At 47.8% G+C, this 19,113-nt stretch overlaps 1 protein-coding gene across 1 annotated transcript in view; it reads left to right on the top strand.

Moving 5' to 3' along the window:
* The first annotated feature begins 2,352 nt into the window (after nt 1–2,352).
* RHOA (ras homolog family member A) overlaps nt 2,353–19,113 on the top strand; it is an 84,412-nt gene continuing 67,651 nt past the window's right edge. Inside the window, exon 1 of the mRNA XM_006258188.4 lies at nt 2,353–2,461. The gene's annotated coding sequence lies outside the window, so the exon portion shown is untranslated. The remainder of the gene's footprint in view (nt 2,462–19,113) is intronic.

Raw genomic sequence — 19,113 nt, 5'->3', positions numbered from 1 at the left:
CAAGGCTGAACTCCTCAACAAGTTCTTTGCCTCAGTGTTCCTAAGCGAGGGGCAGGACAAGGCTCTCACTGGGATTGTAGAGATGCAGCAGCAGGACACCAGACTACCAAGCATAGACCCTGAGATGGTGCAGGGTCACTTGGAGGAACTGGATGCCTTTAAGTCGGCAGGCCCGAATGAGCTCCATCCGAGGGTACTGAAGGCACTGGCTGATGTCACTGCGCAACCACTGGCGGTAATATTTGAGCAGTTGTGGCGCACGGGCCAGGTCCCAGAGGACTGGAAAAGGGCCATTGTGGTCCCCATTTTCAAGAAGGGGAGGAAGGAGGCAACTATAGGCCAGTCCGTCTCACCTCCATCCTAGGCAAAGTCTTTGAAAAAATTATCAAGGCTCGTCTTTGCGAGAGCCTGGCAGGACAAATTATGCTGAGGGGAAACCAGCACGGGTTTGTAGAAGGTAGATCATGCCTGACTAATCTAGTCTCTTTTTAATACTGCCTCTCCAGGTGGCAGTAATGTGTGTTTTGGATTTTACTTGATAATGCCAGGATTAAAATGATTTTACTTGAAAATCCCAACCCAAATTCAGCTTTTTATTCAGGACTATATACTGAGCACGCTGCCCTGGGGCCTGTCAGGTTGCCACTCACAAGCCGAGCTTTGGGTCAGGCAGGATTCTGCCCAGTCTTCAGGAGAGTCCCCTGATGGCAGAGGCATGTGTTTTGAGGTGACCTGAGAAGGACTGGCTTCTGTAATCCTGGCCCAAACCCAGCTCTTTATTCAAGCCTGGGGCTTGTTATATACCAGCCCAGCAGGCAGAAACTGATCTTTTGGACAGGCAGAGGCCTGCCCAGACTTCTTCAGGAGTCCTCTGGTGGCCAAGATACATGGTTTGGGGTGACCCAGAAAGGATTTTCACCATAAACGCCGTGTGCCCCTGGAGGCTGGGGGGGCATGGCAACTGCCTGCAGGTGACGGTGGTGAGCAGTGAGCTCCCACAGGTGGCTGCAGTGGTGGGGAGGGGGGAAGGGTGGCAAGCAGCAACCACCCCCAGGCACTGCTGGCAGCAGCAGCAGCCCTTTATGCAGGGGGTGCATGTGCATCTGTATGCACCCCCTATGTGTGGCCAATGACTTTCACTTATAATCACAGCCCAACCCCAGCTCCCTATTCAAGGTTGTCAATAGGCAGCCTAGCATGCAAAAGATGAGCTTTGGGTTGAACAGGGGCCTGCCCAGGCTTCTTCAGGAAAGCCCCCCAGTGGCAGAGAGCTGTGGTCTGGAGCAACCCAATAAAGGATTTCCTCCAGTAGTCCCAGCCCAAACCAGCTCTGTAGTCAGGGTTCTGTACACAGCACGCAGGTTTGAGGCTTGTCAAGCAGAAACTCAGCTTCAGGTTGGGGAAGGAGTCTGTCCAGGCTTCTTTGGGAGAATCCCTGGACAGCAGAGACATGTGGTCTGGGGTGACCCAAAAAGGATTTCCACTTGTATTCCCAGCTCCTTATTCAGGCCTGGGGGCTGTCAGTTGTCAAACCGACAAGCAAAAGCCAAGCTCTGGGTCAGGCAGGACTCTGCGTGGGCTCTATCTGGAGTCTCCCCCTAGCAGAGACTTGTGGCTTGGGGTGACCCCAAAAAGCAGACAAACATAATCCCAGCCTGATCTTAGGTCTTTTTTTAGGGCTATGTATGCAATACATTATTTTACATTTTTATTAAAAATACAGAATTTCATTAAAGTTACATTTTATCTTGTGTATTTATAGTTATTAAAAAACAGCCTTTAGTTGTGCAAAGATGAGCTTTGAAAAAGGAACTAGGAATAAGGAACCAATTTCTGCCTCATGAAGCGCAGTGCCAGCTGACACAAGGCCACCACGCAGCTTTCCCCAGAGCAGTCTCTGTCACTCCGGGGCATCCGGAGTTTTCCAGACCTGCTTCACACACTTACGCTTAAAACCGTCTCGGGCCGCACACACCGGCCCTTTCCGGTCACCGGCCCCCGGCGGCAGCCCCCGCGCGCTCTTGGACCGCCGCAACGCGCCTCCGCCGCTGCCGGGGACCAGCCCGTCCCTTGGAGCGCGGCCAGCCCACTCCTAGTCTCGTCTCACCGCCGCCGAGAAAGAGCGGCGGTCAAAGCTCGACCAGGCCAGGCCAGGCCAGGCCGGCCCGAGAAGAAGGACCGAGACGGTCCCATTCCCCGCGCGCTGCTGCCGCGCCCAGCGGAAGCCAAGCCCCAGAGACATTCCGTGGCGTAAATAGCTCGCGGGCTTTTATAGTGCCGCTTCCCGGCAGCCTCCGCGCTGGCCGCGCTGATTGGCTGGCGGCGGCGGCGTGCACGTTACGTCGGAGCCCCGTTCTGCGTGCGCGCGCGCCCCGCCCGGCTCGTTTCCGTTCGCGGCAGCCGGAGCTTGGGCCACGGGGGCAGGAAGCGGCGGCAGGAGTGAGACGTGCGGAGCCTGCAGGTACCGGGCCGCTCCTCCTCCCTTCCCTTCCTCTCTCCTCCGCCTCGCTGCTGCCCGGGCCTCGGCCGCTCCGCTCCGGTCCTAGGCGCGTCCCTCTACCCGCCTGTCCGGAGCGCGGCCCTCGCCCCTCCCCCCCCCGAGCGCCTAGCGCGGATGGAGAGGGCCTGGGCCCCCTCTCCTGTGGGGGGCGGCGGCGGCTCCGGGGATTCCCCATGGGTGCGCGGGAGGCCCCGGGAGTGATGCAGCCGGGGGCTGCCTCTGCCTGGCAGGGGCATGGGGAGCTCTGCGAGGCGACACGATTCCTCCCTCGTCTCGCTGCTTTCTGTTGGGAAGCGCCGTGTCCCGCCCCGGCGGCGGGGGTAGGACTGCTTCATTCCGCTTATGTGCGCCTGGCCCGGGCCTGCTTCCCCTCCCTTCCCCGCACCCACTCCAGCGGCGCACGGCAGTGCGCTCTGACTGCCTGCGTCTCGATTACTTTTCAATGCTGGCTGTTTCTCTGTGTGCCGTGAACCCGGCTGGTAAAGGACACAGCTGGGGTCCTGCTGACAGGGAGACTATTCTAGGGAGCTGGGTAGAAGGCTGGGACTTTGGTTTTTGCTTGCTGTTATGACTTCAGGTTAATCAGTTTTCCTCCATACTGTTTCTGTCCCTTGTCTGTTCAGACTGGAAGTTCTTTAAGCCGGGGTGGTGCTGGTACACAAAGCTTCCAAAACTGTGCTTCCTGGCCCACACGTGGCCAGGTGCTTGTGTAGTGCTGCCTGTTTTACCTACTGTTCTCCCTGCATTAAACACTCCCCTCACATGCCACATAAGAGACTTCACTTACACATATCAATGATGGCATTCAAGAAAAGCTGAATCTGCAATCACAAATAGGGAAGGGGAATACTGTGTGACCCTTCTCTGTTAAAATGTTTTATAGACTTTACATTTGTGGACTTATTCTTTTAATTCTGTTACAGGTTGGATAGCTAAAATTTCTCAATTTTTGGTTCAGTTTAGCTCTGCCATAGGAATGCTCACTCCTATTTCTTTTTTTCTTAGAATACTACTTAAAGAAAAAGTGGTTTCATTGAAATCTTGTTGATAAACAAGAATACTTTTACAACTTAATTTTTATTTATCTATAAATGTTATGCTGGTTTCACTTAAACTGATTGCCTTAAGTTACTGTAACTGTGTGAAGAAATTCATTGCTCTAAACCAAAAGTTTATCATTGTAGCTTGTATCTCTACATTTGCTGGTGATAGGACTGCCAATGTACTGCACTCATCTAACAAACAATTTTAAAATCATGCCTTAAACAAGTGCAAAGACTGGGCCTTTATAAACTATTTTAAGTCTGTTATTTAAAGCCACTGTTTCATGAAAGCCACTGTGGCTTACTTCCTTAATCTAGACCAGTGGTTCTTGATGTTTCTAGGTTTAAAACATCTTGCTAGACACAAGGCAGCTTTCAGAAAATGCCAGCTCTTAGTTTTCTTTTTTTTATACTACAGAAAAAGAGAGAAAATATTGTGTTGGAAATAACTCAGAAAAAATACAACAGGTCAGAATGCTTTTGACACTCTGGATTCCTACTTGTAACTTTTGGATTTATCTTGTGAATTGTTTGCACACCGAACAGTGGCACTCTGCGGCATCCTTGAAAAGATCTGAAGGCAACTCAGGCTGATGCAGTACCCTAGGTAGTACTGGTTGTAAACTGTTCAGCATATGGTTTTCTATTTAATAAGTAAATAGAGACATCAGAGCATATACACAGTGAGTTAATTTCAAAAACTGCTGTTTCATTGATTTGTAAGGGTTGTTTTTGCATTAGTGCTGGATTTAATGTAAACATGTAATGTGTGAGAGCTTCCCTTTTGTCTGTTTCCTCAATACCATGTTTACCTGAATCCAAGATGACTCAATTTAATATGCCTCCCCCCCCCCCACAGTAATTACGTTATATACATGGAAAACTTATAAATTTGTTATCATTTTCTATATAAAAAGCCTAATTACTGGGGGGGGGTCGTCTTAAATTCATGTCCCAACTGCTGCAGTGGAGGAGTCAGTTGGGCTGTGCCCTGTTGTATTGCCTCCCTGCTGCCTACCCCATGGTTCTCTGCCCCGTCCGTCCAGCCCAAGGCATGGAGCACATGGTTGCTTAGGCCCCAGCCTAGTCAGATGGGTGGGTGTGGGGGTCAGGTTGCAACTCCAGCTGCCACCCCAAGTGAGACTTGGGTCAGAGCTGCAGCAGCTGCCTGCTCCCCTGCTGCCTTGCATTCAGATCTAGGACAAAGGGTTCCCCCCACTCCTCCCCATGTAGAATGGGGAGAAGAAAACCTTATCTTGGATCCTATCCCCAACTCCTCAGTTTTCCTTTTTACTCGTTTTCAGGATCTGGACCTTGACTTGTTTTTCACTTTGATTGTTGTAGTGCCTTCCTCATTGGCTTATTCTTTGGTCTCCAGACAGCAGTTCAAAGAGTGTCTTTTATTGTTCTGACCAAATTCAACCTGTGTTCAGATTTCCACTTAAGCTATCTTCTACCTTTTTTTTATAAAATGTAAGTTGGTCTTTTTCTGCAGTGCACTATGTTGGAGAGGTGGGAGGGGACTTCCTGGTACAAGAGAAAGGAAGGGAAGGGAGGAATGAGAGACGGACACAGCCTCTCTCCATCCAGGGAGAGCCCAGCTTGGGTTGGAGGCTAGAGAAGGGGAGAGGGAACTCCCTTAGGTAGGAGACAGGAGAGGGGGAGGGAAGTCAAGGAAATAGGCACAGTCACTGTGGTGGTGGGGGGTTGGAGCATGGCTTGGCAGTATGTTAGGGGAAGAGGGTCCTGGCTTGGGGGTGTGTGTGGATAAGATTCCCTTGGATGAGGGATGGGGGGGAGAGAGCGGGGCTTAATTTACCTTGGCTTGTCTCTGCTCAGTGAATGTCCAGATGTGTCAGGCTTGGATCCTCCTCCTCAACCCCCTCCCCTCCCCCCACCTTGCAGAAAACCCATGGATTAGTGTGGTCTGTCAGCCCCAGGGGCCTAGGAGAATCCACCATATGTTAGGGGCAGCAACTGTGCCTATTGGGATTGTGCTGGGCAGAGGGAAATGCGACAGGCAGGGAAGACCGTGTCATCAGAGGAAGGCACCTGGTGCCTGTTTTCCTGTCTTTCTCCTCTGGCTGTTCTGGGCTGGTGATTGCCCAGATAGTTCTATCTGAATACTTGGTGCAGCATCAGCCTAGGATTGAAGGACAGGGCGGGTGGCGTGGCAGGGGTCTTCAGTGAACATGTGGCCCATTGGAGGTATCCCTTGCCAAATGTTTTCAGCTTAGAGTGTCTGCCTTGCTCTCAAAGTTGAGGATATTTTGGGGATTCTTGCTGGTATACTGAACACCTGATTCCCTGACTGAACTAGTTGAGTTCATTTGGAGGTGGTGTCAGGGATTTTTTCAGGGGATATCAGCCTCCATTCTGGGGTTGGCTCTTAGGGCTAGAGCAGGACTTCCTAGCATCCATGTCAACCAGAAGGCTATCTTGGATGATAACTGAGCCAACCCATGAAATGTGGCACATTCTGGGCTTCCCTTGATACATGAGCTCCGATTATAACTAAGAATTTATTTTTGAGCTATTATGCAATCAGCTCTGTATACAGTACACAAACAGAAAACATGACAAAAGTATTTTTTGTTATAAAATTAAAGTATGTTATAGTAGGTTTTTGACTTTTAGTGTATGATTTGGCTTTTTTTCTGGTTCTAAGATGGCAAGCCTCCCCTCGCCACCCAGCAGTATTTCCAGGGGGTAAGGGCAGGGATTTTTGGTGGCAAAGTTCAGGGGTTAGGTGTGGGACTTCTGGTCCCAAGATGGCTGTTAAGGTGTGGGGCTACCCATGCAGCCCTTGACAGCTCACCAAAACTCATTAAGCGGCCCTCCACCCAAGATAATGGCCCACCCCTGCCATAGACACAGTGCACCTGTGTGTCCACCGTTTTGGTGGTAACCATTATGATATGCAAGGGAACAGGCAGCTTAAGCAGGAATGTAGGCCTCTTGACTTGTGCTGTATCTGACTGATTGTGGCATAGATCTTTCTGCATTGTTGTCCAGTGAAACTGTTCAGGGTGGTAAATGGCCTGGTTTGTCCACCTTGTTCCTGCCTAGAAATTGAGATGTCTTCAGTCCTCTGTAATATGTGCCACTTATTTGCAGACAAAATCTCTTATATCTATCATGACTTGGGGACCACCATTTTTTGCTGCAGAATTAGAGCTTGGTGTTGAGGAAGCCTGGTTTGTTCCTGTTCATGTGTTGTTTTAAATTGCTGTACCCCATTGATGTGGAGAATGTGTGTGAAGGGACCTGGACCTGTGCCAGTGAGCCAGGGGAGACTGGGACCAGTGTTGGTAGGGGTTATCAGTAGTGTGCCCGTTAGAAGCTGTCAGCCTTCCTGAGTCCCATTATCCTTCAGTCTGTCTTCCCATGACACCTTAACTGATATTTTCCCGAGTTAGCTGAAATCCTCCCTTCTGAAATTGGTGTCTAAGTCTTACTGACTTCATGCTTTCATAGTCTTAGAAGCATCAATTCTATCATATTGTGATCACCAGGGATCCTGGTTTTTGGTTTAAAAAAAAAAAACAAACCCACCCCAAATCCACATTTTTCCATAATTAAAATGAAATGTTATGGAAAAATGTGGATTTGATTTGTTTGTTTTTTTTAACTGAAAATTGGGGATTTTTTCAAATGGGAGAGAACCAGGATCCCTGGATCACTTTCTCTCAAATTTCCCATTACCTTAGTAATCAAAGTTTAATCTACCATAACAGTGTATGTTGTATAAGTACGTAGATTGCTCAACTGGATAAGTGGTTGTCTTGCAATACTTTCTGGGATATCTTGAAAAAGAAAGTAAACATATTGACAATACTTTGGCTGGGTTGAGTTGGTATAAGAGACAGAAACTCAGCCACCTTTTGACTTCATTCTAGTCCAGGCTGGGCAGTTATTTTGGCTGGAGGGCTGCGTAATGAGTTTTGGTGAGCTGTTGAGAGCTACAAGGGTAGCCCCTCCCCTTGACAGGTGCCCTGCCCCCTGGTTGCCATCTTGGGACCAGAAGTTCCACCCCTAACCCCTGACCTTTGCCACCAGAAGTCCCTCCCCTTGCCCCCTGGAAGTACTCCCTTTGGGAGAGGAGGGTTGCCATCTTGGAACCAGAAAAAAACCAATCCTACGCTAAAAGTTAACACCTACTATGACATTTTCATTTTATTACAAAAAGTATTTTTGTCGTGATTTGTGTTTGTGTATTCTGGATAGAGGGGATTGCATAATAACTCAAATGCAATATTGAGGTTGGCCTGGGTGTGCTCCTTGCCACCAGGTAGTAGTGCCTATGTGGGCCCTGAAAGCCACCTGCTGCTGCTGCTGAGGGGCTGTGCGCCATGGTGGGGGAGTGTGTGTGTGTGTGTGTGTGTGTGTGTGTGTGGGGGGGGGGGGGTTCCCCACACCCCCCACCCTTCCTCCCACCCACGCCCAGGCCACCCAAGCTCTGTGCTCCCACTGCTCCCCTCAGCACGGGCTCCAGGCTCTGCACTGCTGCCAGCCCCAGCCCCACGCTTTTACCCAGCTGCAGCAACCCCTCCCCCTGCCCCTGCTGCATCCCTGGTGCCCAGAGCGAGCGGGACACCAGGCAAGCTGACCAGGTTCCCCAGCAGTTTTGGCAGTCCTGCCCAGAAGCTGTGTGCTGCCATAGTAGGTATTTTGCCCGACCCTGTTCTAGTCTGTTCCATACTTTGGTTTAAAATCAGAATAAAGGGCATCAAAAGTTGCTAGAATTGAAGAATGGTTGGAGTTGCTTCATTACCACTCTATATAACTTTCTTTAAGAAAGGGAGTTTGAGATTGTGGTGATGATAACCTGCTTAGAGCAGCTACTTGAACATGAAATGAATTGCTCACCATTACAGAGTCTGGACAGCAGCTGGCCCTGTCATAGTGAAAAATTACTTACACTAATCAAAACTATGCTCATTGTTCTCTCTTAGCTTTAATAAGCCATGATGGATGTGGATCCCCTTCAAGTAGTTGATGCAGTTTTTCTGGTGTATCTAGAACCTGAGGCAAAATCCTGTGAATATACACCAAGGGCATGAGACTTTGCCCTTATGCTGTAACACAGACCATCTCTATCACACCTGCCATGCCATCTCTTTGGAAACAGATCACATTGGATTGGATACATTTAATCTTTCTATACAGTAAGCTTATGGGGGTGGGGGTTGGCAACCGTAGCCTCCTTTCTCAGCTGAGGAGCACAGATTGATTGAAATACTGCAATTTGGAATAAGTTTTGCATGTGAGGATGTTGCAGATATGACAACCCAGAAGAAAAATCTTGTTTTTGTTTGAATAACATCCTCTGCATGTAATTCTTTGAAGAGTGTGCTTTCGAAATAGTTTGTGATCCGAGGCAATCCAGTTTGCAAGTGTGACTTGATTCCACTTTGAGCTAATTCCTAATCCTCCCTATCCTTCTATTTCATTGTATGTGACACTATTCAAAGGTAAAATAAACCAGTTTTGAGAAAAGGAGCCATACAAGGAGTCCCAAGGCAGTACACAGAGACTGGATTCTTTTAGAGACACCACCTCAGTCCAGAAAATATCTATTCATTATGGACTTCAGAAATTGAATGGTTATATCTTGGACTGTAGAACCATTAGTTTAGGGTAGGGATGACTAAGATGCAGCCTGTGGGCTCGATCTAGCTCACAGAACTGTGTAATCTGGCCTGCAGGTTCCATGTGGATCTGAAAATTTGGCAGCAGCATTAATTGTCGCAGCTCTCAGAGCTATGGCAATTAATGCTATTGCTGCTTGTCCTGCCACCAAATTTCCAGACCCCTATGGAGCCCCATGGGCTGGATTCAGAATGCAGAGAGCCATATCATCTGGCCCCCGGAACTGGGAGTTTGGTGGTAGGAGGAGTAGGGGCTGTTGTGGTTTTGGGACCCGCAGCAATTTACACTGCTGCTGCCAAATTCCAACCTTATGGGCCGGATAATGCAGCTCTGTGCTCCAAATCCAGCCTGCAAAGCAGCCCGGTGCCACTCATCCAGCTTGCAGGGTTAGATGAGTTGGGTACCACTACTCTAGGGATGACACTATTAAAATCTGTAAATGGCAGTCAATATATTCCAAATATAAATGACACGTATGGTGCAGAATATTCTAAAGGGGAACTGGAAATCATCCATCCATAGGTGTCCTATCCACCTGTCCCTAAATTGAAAAGGCTTTATAAATAAAAGCTCTCTTAAGCTTTGCTACTTGTTTGTAATAGTGTGAGTTACAGTCCGTGAGAGTCGATTGATCCTTCACTGTATTTCATAGGGACAAAGTCGGGTTGCATCTTTATCCAAAAGTTATATTTCTTGCATCAGTTTCACCTAAACCAACAGTTAATCTTCACATGTTGTTTCCAGAAAACAGGTTCTTCTCTTACTAGGAAGAAACCAGGCTCTACATCCTGGATTTGAGAGTGCTTTGAGTTTTTACTGATTAGTGTAACTTCCCTAAATGCCTTAATTATAATTTAAAAAATTTAAAAATGTTAAGGGGGATGCCATTTCTACTGAAAGATATGCATCTGGTATTTTTTTTTGAAAGGTTAGATTATTAGTTTAGGGTGAATACATCTGAGGGTCTTGGGGATCACTCCTTAAAGTTAAAGTGGAATTGTTGATGAGCCTCTAATGGTGTCATTGTAGAGGCTTGTCTGCTGCTTGGAGTTCTGTATGTGTGTTTGTGCAACAACACATTTTCAATTTAACATTTAGATCTGATGCTTTATTTGGCTGTGTGGTTCTGTGGCCCTTCCTCAGTGCACATTCCTGTGGATTATAAAGCTAGTTATATTCCCATGTGAGGAAGCACAGAAGTCACATCAGAGGAAAGTTAATTACCATGGTAACTAGGTTGTGTATGTCTTCTCTGTGGGCATTTATATATGTACCTTTTTGTGCTGTGACGTGCTGGAGATCCAGATCTCTTTGAGCTGACGCGCCTAGCACTAACTGCATCATGTGCATTTGTATAAATGGTTAAATGAAAGTGGGTGCTGGGAAAATGGTGGTGGTGTATTTTTGAATTAAAACACCTTTGTGTTAGTTCAAAAGCATGCTGCCGCCATTTTCTCAGAGCTGACTCGCATTTTGACACTTACACAAATGCACACGATGCAGTGCCAGGTGTGTCAGCTTTCAAAAGCGCCTGGCGCTGCGTTGCACACACATCTAAAGTGCCCTATATGTTCATATTTTCCATGCACTTATTGTATTCCAAGATTCTCTTTTCTAATGTAAGGAATTGGCTTAGGGAATCGCATGAGTACATATTATCTTAGCATTGAAATTAGTACTATAAGGGAATACTAGTATCATCCAAATGGGCCTTCCTTTGGAGCATTGAACCATGTGATGGTCATCCTGTATATGTGAATACGAAAACGCAACTAGCAGAATCTGAGGTACTATTAAATTGGCTATTTTCTTTTGTCTGTACAGACTTCTTTCTCAGCTAAGAGATGCAAGGGGAGGACAGTAAGAGATGGTCAGAGAAGTAGAGAAAATTCGCATCTGAAAATCTCCCTCCCTTGATTTTTATAAAGGTTTTCTTGTTTAGCTTTGGGCTGTTTTGTACTTCCAATGTACTAAATACTGAAAATTGTAGGGCTGAAAGTATAAAGAGAGGAAGTTGTCAGAAATCTAATATGAATGCACAGCACATTGCATTTCGGCAGTTCACAAACTTCAGTGAATGTACACAAATGTACTCTCATGCTTCAATATTAAGTTCAGTATATGCTTGTTATAGTGATCTACGTTGGCATTGGGAGAAAATTCACTAAAAGAGGTGCTCATTAGAATAGGATTATTTGAAAAAAGAATAGTTCCTGTTTTTGGTATTGTTCAAAGCTTGGGTTTGTTTTAAACAAGATTTGTTATAATGAGGTTGTACTGTATTAACTTAATTTGCTATGGTATTACATGGGAGAAAAAGTAGTTCAGGGACGCACACAGAACTAGTCAATACCACTTCTTGAACTGCATAGTTAATTTTATGCACTCCAATGTTCAGGATGCTGCATAAGGCAAAGGAACATACTCTGGCCCTGATAGTTTACCAGCTTGAAAACAAACTGTGAGCTTTTCGTAAGAAATAATTTTCAGAAATCATGGTTATGGTACTTGCACACTGAAGAGGCAAAATATCAGGTACTTAATGGCTCTCTAATTTAGTGGGCAGAGCATAATTCATGGAGTACGCAAGACATGTCTGGGGGGTACATGGGATAAATTGTGTACGGGTGGCTTTAATTTTCATTATAATAATTGGTATTTAAGGGGTTAAAATATAAAATGTACACTGGTAGACGTATGTGGGAAGCTGGTCAATCTGGAGGAGGGTACACAGTAAGAAAAAGCTTGGGAACCTCTGGTTTGGGGTAATAAGAAGCTTAAATATATTGGGATCAGAAAGAATGCAACTGTGGCAATAGTCTGTTAGTTGGAAAGGACAAGAATTGTCAGAGTAGAAGGGCCACCAGATGTTCCATAAATACTTGTTCTTTTTCTCAAATGAAGCTAGATGCTGTATGTCACGTTGCAGTCCATATTCCAGTAGTGAAATATTTGCCCATTTTTAACAGCAATAGGAGGAAGATGTTTAGGCAATGTAATTAGTAGGTCCAGATAATTTAGCTATAAGAATTTTGAAAGAGCTGGTTTTGCAGGTCTCTGTCCAGATAGTGTTGAATTTTTTTTTCAATACCTCTTTAAACATTGGAGGAAGCTGGAAGAAAGCCTAAGCTGTAAGCAACTGAAATAATTGAGGAGGTTTCTAATATATAATCCATTTGAATATGAGCATCTTGTATGATGCAGTGGCCAAAAGCTAAAACAAGATCCTATTGGTGGAAGTTGGAACTAGTCAAATTCAAGCTAAAAATAAGATGCAAATAATGAACTATTAGAACAGTAGTTCCAGTTGAAATGTGAATTAATTTAGGGAAATGCTGTGGCCTCTCTCTCACAGAAGGCCACTAATCATTAGGCATCCAGGTTTTCCATTTCCCATGGAAAAACATGGCCTTTCCCCTTATAGGCTGGCAGCCTTCTAGCCTTGAAGGAGGTGGTTGGGGCTGGTGAGAATGGAGGGTTCCACTGGCATCTTCTCCTTCCTCCAGCCCATGCTAGGGCCAGACTTGCTTCATCACCACACACATGAGCTGCTGCAGCTGTCACACACTGGCCCGGGCAGGGCAGAGACTGTGTGGAGCCCCTTGTCCTCCTCCTGTTAGATTCATAGATGTTAGGGTTGGAAGGGACCTCAATAGATCGAGTCCGACCCCCTGCATAGGCAGGAAAGAGTGCTGTGTCTAGACGACCCCAGCTAGATGGTTATCCAACCTCCTCTTGAAGACCCCCAGGGTAGGGGAGAGCACCACCTCCCTTGGGAGCCCGTTCCAGACCTTGGCCTCTCTAACTGTGAAGAAGTTCTTCCTAATGTCCAGTCTAAATCTGCTCTCTGCTAGCTTGTGGCCATTATTTCTTGTAACCCCCGGGGGCGCCTTGGTGAATAAATCCTCACCAATTCCCTTCTGTGCCCCCGTGATGAACTTATAGGCAGCCACAAGGTCACCTCTCAACCTTCTCTTGCGGAGGCTGAAAAGGTCCAGTTTCTCTAGTCTCTCCTCGTAGGGCTTGGTCTGCAGGCCCTTAACCATACGAGTGGCCCTTCTCTGGACCCTCTCCAGGTTATCTGCATCCCTCTTGAATTGTGGTGCCCAGAATTGCATGCAGTACTCCAACTGCGGTCTGACCAGCGCCCGATGGAGGGGAAGTATCACCTCCTTGGATCTATTAGTCACGCATCTGCTGATGCACGATAAAGTGCCATTGGCTTTTCTGATGGCTTCGTCACACTGCCGACTCGTGTTCATCTTGGAGTCCACTAGGACTCCAAGATCCCTTTCCACCTCTGTGCCACCCAGCAGGTCATTCCCTAGGCTGTAGGTGTGCTGGACATTTTTCCTCCCTAGGTGCAGCACTTTGCATTTCTCCTTGTTGAACTGCATTCTGTTGTTTTCTGCCCACTTGTCTAACCTGTCCAGGTCTGCTTGCAGCTGTTCCCTGCCCTCCGGCGTGTCCACTTCTCCCCATAGCTTTGTGTCAACTGCAACTTGGACAGAGTACATTTGACTCCCTCGTCCAAGTTGCTGATGAAGACATTAAAGAGTATCGGTCCAAGGACCGAGCCCTGCGGGACCCCACTGCCCACACCCTTCCAGGTCGGAGCCGACCCATCCACTACAGCTCTCTGGGTGCGACCCTCCAGCCAATTCGCCACCCACCGGACTGTGTAGTCATCCAAGTCACAGCCTCTTAACTTGTTCACCAGTATGGGGTGGGATACTGTATCGAAGGCCTTCCTGAAGTCTAAGTATATGACATCCACCCCTCCTCCTGTGTCCAGGCATTTCATAACCTGGTCGTAAAAAGAGACTAGATTGGTCAGGCATGGTCTGCCTGCCACGAACCCGTGCTGGTTTCCCCTCAGCATAATTTGCCCTGCTGGGCTCTCACAAATGTGAGCCTTGATTATTTTTTCAAAGACTTTACCAAGGATGGAGGTGAGACTGACTGGCCTATAGTTGCCCGGGTCCTCCTTCCTCCCCTTTTTGAAAATGGGGACCACGTTAGCTCTTTTCCAGTCCTCCGGGACTTGGCCCGTGCGCCACGAGCGTTCGAATATTCCCGCCAGTGGCTCTGCAATGATGTCAGCCAGTGCCTTCAGCACCCTCGGATGGAGCTTATCCGGGCCTGCCAACTTAAAGGCATCCAGTTCTTCCAAGTGACTCTGCAGCAACTCAGGGTCTACACATGGAAGTCTGGCGCCTTGCTGCTGCCTCTCTACAACCCCAGTGAGAGACTTGTCGTGCCCCTCACTTAGGAACACTGAGGCAAAGAACTCGTTGAGGAGTTCAGCCTTGTCCCCCCTGTCTGTCACCAATTGTTTCTGCCCATTTAGCAGGGGTCCTATTCCTCCCTGGGCCTTCCTTTTACTCCCTATATATCTAAAAAACAATTTCTTTTTGTCCTTTACTTGGGATGCCATCCTCAGCTCCATGGTAGCTTTGGCCCGTCTAACTGCCTCCCTACAAGCACGAGCAGAGGAGGTATATTCGTCTTTGGTGATCTCTCCCTGTTTCCACTTTTTATGTGCTCCCCTTTTGGCCCTTAGGCTGCCCTGGATTTCTGTGATCAGCCAGGGAAGCCTCCTGGCCCCTTTCCCTCTTTTACCCTGCATGGGGATCGTCTCGCTTTGTGCCCGAAGGATCGTTTTGTTAAGGCACAGCCACCCTTCTTGGGCTCCTATCATTTCAAAACTCCTACTCTGCAGTGTGTCCTTGACTAATCGCCTGAGTTCATTGAAATCAGCTTTCCTAAAGTCTAGTACTTTCACCCTACTAGTTACCTTACCCACTCGACGTCTTATGGTGAATTCTATTATTAGGTGATCACTGTCTCCCAGATGGCTACCAATCTGTAGGTCCCCTACCATGTCATCCCCCGTTGCCAATACCAGATCCAGTATGGCATTCCCCCTAGTGGGACCGTGTACCTCCTGTGTCAGGTGGAGGTCCTGTACACAGGTTAGAAACCTGCGTGAGCGGTGGTTACCTGTAGCATGGCCTGGGCCAGCATGATCTGCTTCACGGTGCTGCTGTGGAGCATGGTGCTGGTACTCTGTGCCGTGCTGCACTGCAGCCCCAGCCATTAGCACAGGGCAGCATGTGGTGACCCAGCTGCTCTCTGGGGGCTGCAGTTCAGGAGTGAGAGGCACTGGGATGGTCAGGGGGTTGCGGGTTGGGGATGAGGGCCACTGGCAGGGATGCCCGGGGGGGGGGGGGGGGGGGTTGCGGGTTGTGAATGAGGGGCGTGGGGGAGGGGAGAGACGACTGTGGGTCAGGAGTGAGGGGCACTGGCAGGGCTGGGTGGGGTTGTGACTTGGGAGTCCGGGGCAGGGCACCAGTATATCAGGGCTGCTCAGCACCATAAAGCAGTGGGGAGACAGCTGCTGCTGGACTGTCCTGGTGAGCAAAGGTGGGCAGAAAGAGCTCTGATTTTTCCATGAGTTAAAAAAACCAAAACCAGGCAAAATCAAGTGCCAAAATATGTAAGAGTTTAAAATTTATTATAATGATTGGAGCACTGGTAGGCTTCCAAGTTGCTTTAGAATTGTAAACATATCAATAAAATATTGTGTTCAACTGATATATCTATAGATATATTTATATCTATATCTATAGATAGATAGATGGATAGCTATAATATAGTGTTTCATTTTAATTGTGGAAAAGCAGATTTTGGGTTTTTTAATCAAAGAATTTGGGATTTTTTTTTTTATTAGAGTATTTAGAATGTTTAAACAGAGAAAACCAGGATCCCTGGTAATCACAGTGGTCCCTTGTGGTCTTAATCTGTGATTTTTATTAATAGGTCATTGAACTTGGAACATAGATAGTTTTAGCCAAAGTACAGAATGCAAGATGTGGTTTTGGTTCATGACCATTCTAGAAATGGTTGTACTTTGGTGGTGGTATGATGTCTCAAGGGGGCATCTGCAAATGGTCTTAAGTGAAAGGAGGACAAATTAAAATGTCTCATACTCATTCCTGTGGCTGTTGAGAAAACAAGTAATTACCAGGTCCAAAAGCAGCCTGTCTTACCACTTAAAGTGCTAACTGAATTCATAGTTGCCACTCAGGATTTGCTAGGGAGGAACAACAACAAAAACCTCTTTAAGGCTGTTTCAGGGAAAATTAAGACATGTAATTCAACCTAAGCATTGTCAGTTTTCTAATCTAGAAATGGGAAGAATTAACCATCTTGTTGTTAAATAGCAAAATACCCAAGAAGTATGTTATAACTTGGTGCTTTAATACATCGGCCCATATTGTATTGGCAAAAGGAAAATTGACGTTGGCACTTGGCTTTTTTTTGGGCTGATGTGACTGATAATGTAGCCGATAAGTGCTGCGTGCACGTGTGCAGCTGCAGCATGAACACAGCCAAGAATGCAGCCTGGCAGCTTGGAGAGCAGTGTCCAGTCGGTAATTCTGTGGTGGGGAAGGAGTGCATGTGTGGGGGGGGCAGATTGAGGCCCCCATGGTGAGGGAGGTAGTGGAGATGGGGCAGGCGTTGTCCAGCTGGGGTGGGGCATGGGATGGAGCTTCAGGCAGCTTGTCTGGGGAGGGGGCAGCTCCTGCCCTGCACACACCCCTGGGAGCGGTATGGCGGGGGGGGGTATGTGCCTCCTAAGGATTTGTGCATGGGGCAATGGTGGGCTGCATGCCTGGGGCTGAGGTTGTGCCAGCTTCTTCCTGGCAGGGGCGGCTAGGCCAGGACTGTGCTCAGGGTAGTAGGCAGTGGCAGTGCTTTGGGGGGGGGTGTCTGCGGTGAATTTTGGGGTGGCTTTGCCCTATCCCCTCACTCCCCCATAGCTCTCCCTCCCAGCACTGCCACTGGCCTGAGCGCAGCCCCGGCCTAGCCTCCCTGCCAGGAAGAGGGTGCAGCCCCGAGAACGCAGCCTGCCCTTACCCTGTACACAGATCCAAGGGAGGGACATGTGCCTCCCATGTCTCCCCCGGGATGTGTGCGGTGGCAGGAACCACTCCCTGGATGAGCTGTCTGCAGCTCTGTCTTGCGCCTCACCCGCCCTGCTCTGCATGCAGCTCCTGCCCCCCCCCCGGCATTATCTGAAAACCCCCGGGTTATTTCGGATAACTGGAATTTTTACATAACTGGCAATCCCCTTACCCCGGGGATGCCAGATCAACTTAATTTTACCGTAAAATCTTTGTTGAGTCATGATATTGTGATGGAACTCTCAAGTCATGGGACTTTTTTTCTTCTGGTGCATCTCAGGTGAGACTTGTACAGCCGTCAAAGGCTGGGCTGAGTTTGGGGCAGGTCAGAGGTGGAGCCCAATGAGACTGGAACCAGCTGCAAAGTCCCTGGGAGCCCAAGTGGGGCCCAGCTGTGGTGGGGGTGCAGGGAGCCCTGCCAGGTCAGCACTGAACCTAGGGCTGCAGCAGGTGAGGGTGCTGCTCAGGGCGCATGTGCAAGGAGCTTTGGGGAAAACGGAGCATCTTATGATTTACATACTGAATTTCTTGGGTTTTTTTAAGAGTCTGTCTCTTGCTTTTTGGCACTGGGGCAATACTGGAGACTGCCCTAGGGGCGTTGTGGGCTCTCCATCACTGGACCTGTTCAAGAAGAGGTGGGACAGCCTCTAGTCAGGGTTGAGCTACGCATAGCTGTGCCTATGTTCTACTATCGGTATTTCTCATGCTTCTGGTCTTTGCTTGTTGCTGCATAGGGCTCAGGCTCTCAGTTCAGGGTCAGACTGATCACCATATTTGGGGTCAGGAAAGAGTTTTACCCCATAATCAGATTGGTATGGACTGGGGTTTTTTACCTCCCTCTGTAGTGGGGGGTGTGGCCCTCTTTGTGGGATGTCTTGAGCATATATCAACTTTTACAGCAGCAGGCCTTCATATCATGCAGCAGGATATGAAAGCTTTTGGAATTAACCAAAACCTTTGAGGTGCCTTAGCAGGAGATGGGACAAAGTGGTGCTCCTTTCTCAATCATGGAGTCCAACATCACAATGAGAAATGGTCACTTAAATTACACCAGAAATGTGACTGACGGAAACAGCCTGTCAGTACAGTAGCCTTTAATGCCATGTACTCCTGTGACCGATGTGACAGGACCTGCATGTCTAACATTGGTCTGTAGAGCCACAAGAGAAAATGCACCTCCTGTCAGTAGAATAGCTTCAATATCCACCATCACTCACTGATGAACAGATGCCATATGACACATGAACAGCAATAGGACATTGAGTGCCATGGTTAACCCTATAAAGGATGCATGGTCTATACTATTGGATGCAAAGGATCAAAGTCATCACAGGTGTTGGAACCTGGCCTTTGACTCCAGCAGATACCATCATGTGTACTCCTTGATCAGGATTATCCACTGGTCCCACATAGATTATATCAAACATGTGTTTTATTCTTTCTACCTGAGCTCTGATTTAGCTCAGATCTCAAATGGGGAATAGTTATAATTCTGCACTCTTTTATTGGAAGTTTATTATCCAGCTCATGGAAGAAGCTGCTCAGTAACTACCAGCCCCCTGTGTCTGAATGTTTCTGGGTACCTCAGTTAAATGGCCTTTCTTGGTTCCTTTGCATATGTACAGAGAGATAAATACTAATTTCTAAAGAGCTCTATCCAGCTCTCTCAACTAAAATACTGCAGCACACAGGGCCTGGGGGGGTTACAATAGCAGAAAACATAGATTGCTGGTATATGTGCAGAGCAAGGACAGAAGGCAGGGTTTTGAGGGTATGGGGGAAGGGTGTGTTGGGTTATGTCACAGGGAGAAGGAGTCTTGTTTAGTTGTATATTTCTTGTGTGGAAAAGGGAGAGGGAGCAGTGTGTGCAACAGAGGGTGCATCTACACATGCAATTAAATCTGTTTAGACCAGTGGTTCCCAAACTCTTGACAGACTGGGTACCACC

Source organism: Alligator mississippiensis, chromosome 12, assembly GCF_030867095.1.
Source record: "Alligator mississippiensis isolate rAllMis1 chromosome 12, rAllMis1, whole genome shotgun sequence".
Lineage (NCBI taxonomy): Eukaryota > Metazoa > Chordata > Crocodylia > Alligatoridae > Alligator > Alligator mississippiensis.
The sequence above is the reverse complement of the archived record's forward strand: the minus strand, read 5'-3'. Positions and strand labels throughout refer to the sequence as shown.